This window comes from Serinus canaria, chromosome 2, assembly GCF_022539315.1.
Source record: "Serinus canaria isolate serCan28SL12 chromosome 2, serCan2020, whole genome shotgun sequence".
NCBI lineage: Eukaryota > Metazoa > Chordata > Aves > Passeriformes > Fringillidae > Serinus > Serinus canaria.
The window spans coordinates 22,191,241-22,202,942 of NC_066315.1; positions in this window are offsets into that span (position 1 = coordinate 22,191,241).

Consider the following 11,702-nt stretch of genomic DNA (forward strand, 5'->3'; position numbering starts at 1 on the left):
AGTGGAGTCTCCAGAAGAATCTGTTTTTCTCTTGGAATCACCAGAGAACCCTCTTGTGGCTGTCTGGTTTTTATCTAATTTCTATTATTATTGTTTGCATCCTTATAGTGCCCAGAAACCTGAGCTAGGTAGGCATTGCATTCGAGTTCTCCTATATTGTTCCTGCATAAGAACAATCCAGTATGAAATGTTTCTAGCACACTTTACAAATTATGTTCCATTGAGTGCAAGAGCAAGATGTGCAGAGGTTTTTTATGGTAGCCAGCTGTCCACTTGAAAACTTTTCTAATTTGAATATCTTCAAAATACTGTGCTCGGCACCCTGGGTCTTTTCTTCAGTTTTCCCCACCTGGGTAACTGCAACAGAGTGGCTCACATCAGCATTAGGATATTGCACAGAAGTTCATTTAAGAGCACTCTGATGAACCAAGACATTACTCTGGTTCACAGGCATTCCTATTATCTTCTAATTTTTAATGATTTCTAAATTGCTCCAACTACCGAAGCTATTTTCCAATGCCAATATGTCATCAGTTACATAGATTACTGCTTGACTGGAATGGAATCAGGCTGTCCTGTTGTCTGTACCTACTTGCTTCAGAAGAGTTGTCTTTATAGCTTGCCTAAAGATTGGCACATAGATCTGTATGTATTTGCATTTCTTTCTGCTATGAATCTGTATTCATGGATGTTGCCAGACTAACTCAGTAATTTTCCTCTTTTTCTAGTCTGAGTTAAATGGTGGACAAGAGCAGATGATGATTTCATAAGGGAACTATTAAAATACTTTGGTCATAGAGCTGCTTTCATTTACCAGAAGCGTACAAGGAAATAAAATGTCTCCCAGAAATGTTTTCCTGTAGATTTACTCCACTGAGCTGTATCAGCAGAGAAAAATTAATAAATTTACAAGTGCTTTATGAAGGATCCACTTGCTCTCAAGAGGTCTGCTGGACTACCCTGAATCTATATCTGAGAGCTTGTTGACAGGGGTAGGTGCGCCGTGAAATACAAAAGAGACAAGAAAGACAGAACAGACATTTAGGGAAAATTGGAGGCAAAAATTGACAGAAAGCAAGGAGGAAGGGGAAAAAAGGAGAAGGAGACTAAATAAAAAATACTGAACAGTGACAATAGAGAATACATGCCAGTTGAAAATATCAGGATTTTGATTTCAGCTTAGATGGATGGTATTTAATGCCCTAAGTGTCTAAACATCCTAGCAATAGATGGGCTTATCTTTTTTCATCTCTCTCTGCTTCAGCACTGCACTATGGGTTATAATTAAAGCTGGTCTAAGATAGCAACAAAACTGAATAAATTATTCATTGAAAAACAGCAACATTTTCTAAATAATGTATTCAATGAATAATATTCAACTAAAAATAGGTGCAATATACACAGTATTCTGTGCAGACTCAGAGCAGATCCTTGGCCTGCATTTTATCATAACAGGTATGATGAAACTGGTTTGTTTCTTTTCTAGAGGAGACAAGCAAGAAAAAATACTTTTATTTCTAGCCTCACAAGATATGCTATATTAGTGCACTTTGCTGTTAAAATTTTAAAGTTTATTTCAGTATTCTAATGGGCAAAAATTAACTAATCCCTGCCTGGAACTTATGGCAGCCTAGACATTGATGACTAATGATATGATTATGGTAAGAAGAGGAAAATAAAGATAATTCCAACATAATAAAAACATATTTGGTGCTTCAGGAAAGCTTTCAACACCTAAAGAAAATAAAGAAAAAATTGTGAATGCCAATAAAATGGTATGTGGAAAATTTTGAGTGTGAGTGATATGAAAAAGAACTTGTCTAATAGATAGAAAACTGCATTTCCTTACTGAGCTATCTTTTTCTAAAAGTCCTTTGCAGCCCAGTGGCAGCAACAAGGACAGCAATTCTCAGTGAAAAACAATAGGGAGAAAATGAGAAAGAGAGAACATAAAAATTAACTAATATACATGGGAGTATAAATTACAGAGTATTTAAAGGAAGATCAAGGAAGCAGAATAAAAAGCAGTCTGTTTTCTAAGGCCTATGAGATTCAAAAAATATGTTATTAGTAAAATACCTTTTGTCAATGTTTTACACCATTCAAGTATACAAAAATCACATTTTAAATATACTTTAAATTTATATATTAAAAATGATGCAAAGAAATCAAATATAATCAACATGTACTTAAGTAAAACTAATGGGTTGAGCATGAAGCTAGTGAAAGTGAGATAAGAAAATCGATCTGGTTTTTTAACCAATCATTAATATAAACACAAGATGTAATCTACGAAAGAAAAAAAGTATTTTTTAAACAAAACCTAGATGACTACTTGCTAAAAGTCTTCAGTCTTGCTGAACCTGTGAAATATTTAAGTAAATATTGGGTGATGAGGGATATTCCAGAAAGCTGGAGGAGTACTGATACTGTGTCAGAATTCAACAAGGCTGATATGTTGTGCCAAAAAAACTGTAAGCCAACTTCACTTCTTGGCAAATCAGTGTAAAAGCCAGTGTGCAAAGAATTTCATCTGTTTAGATTTTCTTCTGTTTTTCTTTGGTTTCTTTCCAAGAGCAAACATCACTTTGTCTGTCTTGTGCCATCACTACAGATTAGCATTCTTTCCTTGTGGTTGCCAGTGCAAAGGAAGAGGGAGTGGTGGAACATATTTTTTTCTTGGTTCTCCTATCCATAGGATATTTCTGCTTCATTTCCACAGCTCTGATTAGAGAAGACAAGGAATTTAACATAATAGCTTGGTTAGTTATTTTTTAAATCAAGATTTTTAGGAAAGAACCTCAAAGTCAACCAAATGCTTCTTAGCGAAAGGCAGATTTTTGTATGTGTGGACATAGAAAACACACAAAGGAAAAAAATATTTTATCTTGATAGTTACCTCATTTTAATTCTAATAAAATACCTTCTTTTTTACCACATGAGCATGGGAATTCATGTGGAGATAGTTGTCAGTTCTGAATGCCCAGAATAGTAAGGCTGAGATACATGAAGTCATATTTCATATTATATTCTGATAATTTAGGAGTGTTCTAAGTACAAACCCAATTGTTAAATATAGTTAGAACTGTCCCTTTCCCACTGCTTGATAAAAAGGTGGGCATGTTATAACTAGTTTTAAATTAAGATTTAAAGTTTAATTACATTACAAAGACATGTGCTTTAGTGCTACCTTAAATAAATTCATGTTTAAAGATGCTATCAAAATAATCTTGTTGAAATGTGGGTTGGTGAATGAGGAATTATTGAAAGAATACTGAATTTTATTGCCAATTAAGTTGAATACATTGTGGCTTTATTACACAAAAACATAGTTGCCATTTGGTACAGAAATCATTCCCGCCCTACTTGTCAGAACTTTCTGAAATAAAATCTATTAAAAGCAGGAACACTGAAAGTAATTTAGGGAAAATACCTGTGTTTTGGCTCATTGAAATTGCTTTTGTTAAAGCATTTGAAATAAATAGAACCTCTCAAAACTTTCTTGTTCAACAACAATCACTGTAATCTGCATCTAATATAACACTGTGCCTTGTACTCCTTTGACAGCAGAACTAAGCAATCAATGCACTCCTTTTCAGCAATCTCTGCTGAACCAATCTCATCTGGTTAATAGCTGGGACAGGTGCATTCTGTAAGAATTTCACAATTGTACCAAATGCATGTTGGCCTCTTACAGCCTTCTGTTAGCAAGAAGTGCTTAAAGCAATATTGCAATATTGTCTTCCTTAGCTCTTAGAATAATTTAAATGGAACAGCTAAAATCCATATTTTAAATCTAAAAGAAACAGTGGTGTAGAGATGTAGTTTAAAATACATAAAAAGAAATTATTATATAAAACCAGCACTTTCAAAAATCTAAAATGTCAGTATATGCAAATACTTAGCAGAGATACCCAAACAAACTCAGCTTTATGTAGGCCATAAAGAACACAAACACCCTAATTATATACAGCCTGTGCTTCTAAGTGATACAGACTTTCTTTTACTAATCCATATATCTAGCTAACTGTATTTGTTCCTCTTTTGTAAATAATTTTCCTTGAAGTTTAATTGCCTTTTGTATTTATAATAATGTCTCATAGAATGTATAAAAATGTCATATAATATTTAAGTCTACATAATATATCTGCTCTGTGCCACAGCCATGTGAGGCAGAGAAACTAGCCTGAGAGGCCCTGAAGTAGTTGTTAAACAAGTCTGTACATGATATGTAGGATGGAAGTATTTATCTCAGTTTTAAGGTGTTTGATATTGTTTCTAATAACTGCATGTGAAGGCTGACATCACAGAATCATAGAACCACAAGATAATTCAGTCTAGAAGAAATCTAAGGAGGTCTTTGGTCCAAACTCCTGCTCAAGCAGGGTCAGGTATGAGTTAGGACCAGATTGTTCAGGGCTTGTCCATTCTGGTATTGAAAATATCAAAGATATTGAAGATTCAACCTCTCAGGGCAGCCTGTGCCACTCTTTTATTCTTTTCATTAGGAGAAAGTTTTTCATTACCTTCAGCTTGAACTTCCCTTCTTTCAGCTTGTGCCCACTGCCTTTCAGCCTCCCACCGCACACTTCTGTGTGTCAAAAGAAGCCAAACCCATCCTCCCCATAAGGGCTTTGTGGAGGACTGCTGTCAGGTACCTCCAGGATGACTAAGCCAAGGTCCTTCAGCTCTCCTTACAGGGAAAGAGGTCCATCTTGGCCATCCTGGATGCCCTCACCCAACAAGGAAATGTCTCGTAATTAGGTGGTGCAAATCTTTGAAATTGCCCTGGTAATGTAACTTGCCACCTTGCTAAGGTGTTTTAGCTTTGTTACAGAAGGACATTTTGAGAATATCACCAGTTCTTCCTTTCATTTCTAGTCCCTATCCATTGGCTGATGGCTCTATTTGTGATCTCATGTTTCACCTTAAAAATCTGAGAAAGAGAAGATTAGAACTGTTTTCGGCAATAACTGGAAAAGAAATTAAGAGATCTTTGGTTCACATTTTGGGCTAAAGAAATCACTAGGGGAGTTATGAATTATGTAGATTTTTATGATGAGAGTAATGTATAAATAATATTGAGTTGCTTAGTGTATTCTGTCTACTAATCCATATTCACAGGTGAATGACTTATTTAACCAGTTATAAACTTAGTGTTGGATACACTCAAAAAGTTTCATTTCAGTGAAAAATAAAACTTTGCTAAGTATTTTAAGATTAAGCTGTACCTTGTAATAAAATGGCAATCAATTAAGATCATAGCTTCTAGTTTAAGGGTAAAAAATCAATTTCTTAGTTTGACAGATGAGGCAAAATCATCCTATTCATCTCACAAAAGAATGCACTTCAGTGGTCAGTGTCTTCCAGAATTATTCAGTGAAGATAGTAATAATTATCATATAATATTTCTGTTTTGTCAAATTTGTGAAATTTACTCTTTGCATAGACCAAATTTATCTTCTCTGTGTTATCCTGGAAAATTTGATTTGCCTGAATGAACAGAAGACAGAATTTATTCACCTGCCATGGGATCCAAATTTTTAAAGATCTTTAACTTGGATGTTTGCTGTTATCCTTTTAGTTCAGAGGTATCCTTTGCAAGACCAATAAAGAAGAATGATAAGCTGGACTGAATTTCAGCTGGGTGCACTTGGACACAAGTTCAAGTCTAGAGAAAAAGCCCAGAAAGTCATTGAGTTTCTCACATTCGGGGAACAAGTTTCCCTAGTCATTATTCAGTCTTCACAAAATTTACCTAAGCTTTCTTAGGCAAGAACACTCTACTTATCTGTGTTTGCACCAGATTTTAATAAAGACTCTTGAGTACTGCTACAATATAAATAATTAATAACTAATAATTTTAATTATTCTAATAGTAGAGCCTTGAATGTACTGGAAAGAGAACACTGATATTTGATTTACTGTTGATCTGATTGACAATCATGCCTTCTGGAAAAAACTGTAAAATGAAAAGTATCATGGGTATAATACTTTTGGAAGAAGAGTTTGTGATTTTTTTATATTTTCTGCCATTTCTTGGGGAAAAAAACCCTCCCAAAATATTTATTTCTTTCAAAGTTGTATTTTTTTCTGATATGGCAGCTGCGTGCAGGATGAGCAATAGGTTTATGATGTCATGTAAGTCTGGCACCACAAACTGGCAAAAAAATGTCTATTTTTATTTACTATTTGATTTGCACTTCAATGTGTCATGTAGGGCTTAGAACCAAAATATTTGCACATCTAATTTGATTTGGCAGTTTCAGACAGTGCAGATTATGTAAGGAATTAGAAAGTTAGAGTATTGCCAGTTTGGTAAATGCTTTTTATGAGAAGTTTCAAAAACTTAATAAATTAATAATGTCAGAAACACAAAAGACTTTTAAATCCAAAACCATGAAATTGAAACTTTAGGCTATGGCAATTGACAAACTACACTATGTAATAAATAAAAGAATCAATGTAGCATTTTTTCTCCTTTGAGAATTCCTACTGAGAAAAAATATCTGTAGTTATTGTCACGAATTAAATATTTATTTAAAACTGTGAAGAATTAGTCTTTTTTTCAAATTTTCCTAAAACCACTGGGTAAACAGAACTATTAAAAATTGTTACAGTGGGTTTTAGTTGATTTCAGAGAAGGTATTCATTCTGCTACAGAACTTAATGCTTTTCTGACATATTGGAGTTAGGTTTTTGGCCAACTTGCTCAGTAATTTCTAAGCTTTCATGCACCTTTTCCTTTAATATGCAAATATTGAGTAGAATTATTAATAGAAAAGGGGACTTTACATGTAATTCCTGCAGAATATCCAGATGACAAGCTCTTTATTGGTGGAAGTAAATATTCCTGGAATTTTAGAGGTCACAAATAAGGTTGTCATTGAAACCATCTTCTGTTTGCTCCAAAAATGATAATGGATGATCAAACAGCTTATTTTGAACAACAACAAAAAAACCTATATTTCTCTTGTTATTACTAATCTTCATATCATACAGGCCATTTAAAGGAATATCTTTACTATACAATCACTGTTTAATAGCATCTATCCATGCTTTGTTTACCATTTAATCAAAGAACAAGAACTCATATACCTATCTTCCAAAAAATTTCTCCTTCTTTCTGATTAATTTAAAAACAAATAATTCAGAGAAAGATGAATTCTCTCATTCAGGATGCTGCTTACACACCCTGCTTGGTATCCAGGCCAGAGCCATAATCTCCTGAATGATTTGGTCCTCTTGCCTGTGAACACATCTGTAAGGTGCTGGCAATGTACCAGAATAAATGGGGATGTTCCATGTGCTTTGTCTCAGTCTCGACCTACAAAGGCCATTAAGTTCACAAATTATCTGTTTCAACCTGTAATACATGAAGTCTTAAATTTTTATCCATTATTAAAATTTTTCCAGTCCTGATATTCAACATTTATGGACCTCAAGGTGTGGAAGAAATGTTGAGATGACCTATGTTTTACAACACAACCATCGTGAGAGGGAGGTAGAAAATTTGGGAGTAAAAATTAAATTTCTTCTCACATAGGAAGAAGCAGATATAATTCCTTCCAGAGGATCAAAATTAAATGCTCTTTAGATTGCAAAACTGGTTGTAAGAGTATTAGGAATTTGAAGGTTTACTGAGCTCTAGGGATAAAATATAATTAAAAGACTCTGGCAAGATAAAAAAAATAAAATAAACTGACTGAGAAAGGCAGGTTTGATAAGCATCTATAAAACCTAGCCATGCAGTGGTAAACAAAAAGTCACAATTTCCCTATAGAGAATGCTGAACAAAAAGTCATAGTCTCCCCACAGGCCACCCTCACAACTTGGCATTCAGGAACAGTACTGAAATAGTGGCACAAAGTCTTACTCCTCTTCAGGGAAGAGACCAATCCAGACAAACAATCCCAGAAATGGGCAATCCCATTTAACTTTAGTTATCTAAATCAGGGGTCCGTTTTTTTCACCCAGGCCCCAAGTATTAAGAATAGTTTATCTCATCTATTTAAGGACCCCTGTTTCACAAGGACCCTCATTCAGGGGAGAATTATTTCTCCATTGAGTGTAAAGGCAGTCTAGAGTGAGTAGTCCAATCTATGGCCAAATGTATTTTTGGATGGTTGAATCAGGGTGAGTGAATCTATCCATTAATTATGATTCACTTCTAGCAGAGCAATATGTTGAATTGATTTTCCCCATGGATCTGTAGGTGTGCTGTTGAGGGGTAGGTTCAGGACTCAGCAGTTTCCTATCAGATATGCAGGCAGCAGGTAGACATTTGTAGGGATTCATTTAGGGAAACATCTGGAGAGGTGCAGAAGCTGAACACCACATCTGGAGCAGCAAATTCTCATCACACCCAAGACTCAGGAAATCTGTGTGTGTGTCTCTCTGTGTGTGTCTGGATATGTACATTTGTGGATAGCCACCTTTGCCTGTCACTTATCGTGCACAGTTCTAGATTCAGGAAAAGGCATAAAAATGTTGAATATTCCTGGTCTCCTCAGAGCATTTGTCTTCACAGAAAATTCTGATCAATGCTGAGGAAGAGAATACATCCTGCATGTAGAATTTGTGGCTGATACCCTGGGGAATTATGAGATTATCTTTATTGTTTTTAGTACAGTACCATCTGGGACTACTAGGCTTGGAGCTAGAGCCATCTGTGGAAAGTAACATGCAAACAGACAGAAGGTGTCTGCCCTGCATTTGTTATAATTTAAATTAAAATAAAAAAGACAGCATATATATACGTAGAGAGAGACAGACAGAAAAAGGAAAACAATTTTTAAAAAAAGGGAGCAGGGGGAGGATAGTGAGGTATTATGACATTGGTAGCCAAAATATCTGGTTTTGCATCACAGCAAAGGAGAGGCTTTCTGAGACAAGGATTCTGGGTGCTCATGGTAACCATCTCCCAACACATGGGAGATCCTAAAAGTAAGTGTGAAGGTGTTTTGAAATCCAAGTAATTAAGATCTCTTAATTACACATTGATGAGTTCAGAATGTGGCTTAAAGCAAGGAAGAATGAGGTCTCCTGAGGAATAATACAGGAGCCAAAGCTGTGCTGAGCTTTGACAATAACAACAGGTATTTCATGAGGTTCATTCAACTGGACAAATACCATGTTCAACTACATTCAAACAAATGTGTTTATTGCCACACAGTTACAGTTATTTCTTGTCACTCAGTTCCTGAAAGAGGAAATCTACTGAACCAATACCTTGAAAGCATTTCAGCTTGTTTGTGACTTGAATAATCGCTAGTTAGTTACCATGCTCTGAAATTTGTTTTGGGGAAATAAATAAATAGTTACACAATTGAAGGATGATTAACTGGGCCCACTCCAATACCTTCATTATAAACCAAGACTGAAAACATTAAAGGTTTTTAAAACTTACTGAATGTCTGTTCTGGTCTTCAGAGTTTCTTTAGAGAAAGCCTGACAGCATGAGAATCCATTTAATGGCCTTGAATTGGAAGCTGCTCCAAAACTGCTAGATTTTGTGCCATTTAGTCAGGTATACCCTCAAGAACATCCTGTAACATAAATGACACAAGGTAATTCAAAGCTGTTAGATAAGGGGATCCAGGGCAGTAAAAGCTTGGGGCTGAATTTTTAAAACACGCCTCTCCTATGTGTTGGACAATTTTGGCACACAAAGCCATGCACATCTGAAAAAGGGAATACAATAGAAGCCCTTCAGAAAATTATTGGCATTGCTCCTGCAGGGTGAGCTTCTGATTTTGTCTCTGTAAGCAAGGCAGTAGATTAGCATGGAATGTCTAATATCAAATTGAATATAAGGAAATACCTGTTTTACTGACGATGGCTTTAGTACAACAGAGACAGACCATTATACTCTAATAAAATCATAAACAGAAGGCATTCTATTGCCTTTCTGCCTTTTACTTTTTTCTGAATTCTTTAGCCTTTATAAATGACAGAGGGAAAATAGAGGTATAAGATTTGATGTCTGTAAAATGTTAAAACAGAGTATATATTTTTTTTACTTCTTTGTAAAAATTCTTCTCTGATAAAATTGTACAAACAATGTACAATTGAACAAACAGGTAAATTAAGAAGCTGTGGCTGAAATAGCTCTGTCCATTTTGCAGATTGCCATTCTCTCAGTCTGAACTTCCATGGGTCTTTTGAGGGTACTGTGTGCTGCTGAAATATGTAAAATATGATGAAATGTGATTTCTTTGACATGACTTTGATTAATAAAACTGAAATGTCAAGTTATTTAAGATTAATAAGTGACTTACCTTTCACTGGCATTATCAACAGTAGTTCAAACAGTGAAAGCACTAGAACTTGGTTTAGGTAGTATTTGTCCTCGTTTTAAAATGAAAAGCAAATAAAATTAATATTATCTTGTGCAAGGTGGTGATTTTTCACATCTGCATGAGGAAGGAAGGTGAAATAAGGAATTCAACAAAGGTGATGAAGACGTGCTTGGTTCTGGCATGAGCAGAATATGTAACTTTACCTTAGTTTGCTAGGAAACTAAAGTAAAAGCAGGTGAGGTCTGTGGACTTGCTGTTCATCACAGAGCAGAATAAAATGTACCTTTTGAAGACCTGGTGTAGTTCACTGAATGCCCACTATAGCAAGCAGCTGTGTTGGTCAAGTGAAGGAGCTTCTGCCCTCCAGCACAGATGGAGCACAGGACATGCTCCAGCCCATCCCAAGAGCATCACTGTGGTTTGCATCTGCTAGAAGAGCCAAAATTACTGACTGGCAGGAGGGAATTGCTGCACATAATGGTCACATTCAGGACTGGATGTATTTCAAGAGGACACTGTAGTTAGTAGCATGATCAGATTGTCCCTGCTTAGCTCTCTGTAGAGACTGTGGAGTCCAGGGCAGCTGCACAGGGAGCCCTCCTTGGTGCCCTGCCATCCTCTGGCTGTCGTGGTGCTCTGGGTATACACTGAAAAGTGACAGTGGCTCTGGTATTGAGGGGACAAGAAGTTGGCATGAAGAGTGGCATGAAAAAATCAACTATTATTATTGAAAATTTACTTGTTCTTTCGCCTTATAGGTTTGATGTTAAATGTCCAGAAGTAAAAAGAAGTCATGAAATGTAAGCCAAGTAAGACAAGACTATACTAGACTAAAATCTCACATTTTACTTCATTAAAAGTATTGAATTACACAAAAAACTGCTGGCATAATCAATTTGATTATATAGTCATATAGATCAATGTCTTACTTGCCATTTAGTATCACTTATTGATTTGACACCATTGTCTTCATAGGCAGTTCTTAACATTCATCTAATTATAAATAAACACACACTGTGGCAGAAGTATACACTTCTACATATTCTTTGTTATATGGGTTTGGAAAATTGCTGGGTGGTGGATTGCTAAGGCAGCAAAAAAATGGTTTCTATGGCAGCATTTTTTTGCTGCTGGTAGATACTTGAGCAAGATTTGGCTCTGAAGTAACAGCAGGTATATGAATTACAAGATCTATATCATTTTCTGTTCTGGGAACAGCAGTGACACCTGAGTGGGTAAGTGTTGAACTGGTAAAAACAAAAAGGATCAAAGAGCCTACATGGCCGTATCATCACTAGGCTTCATCCATTTCTGATGTGCTTTATATCTTTTAACTGGCTGGGAAAAGACTTTGGACTGCTGATGGTTTGTCTTTGTACTTTCAGCAGCAGCATGACACAG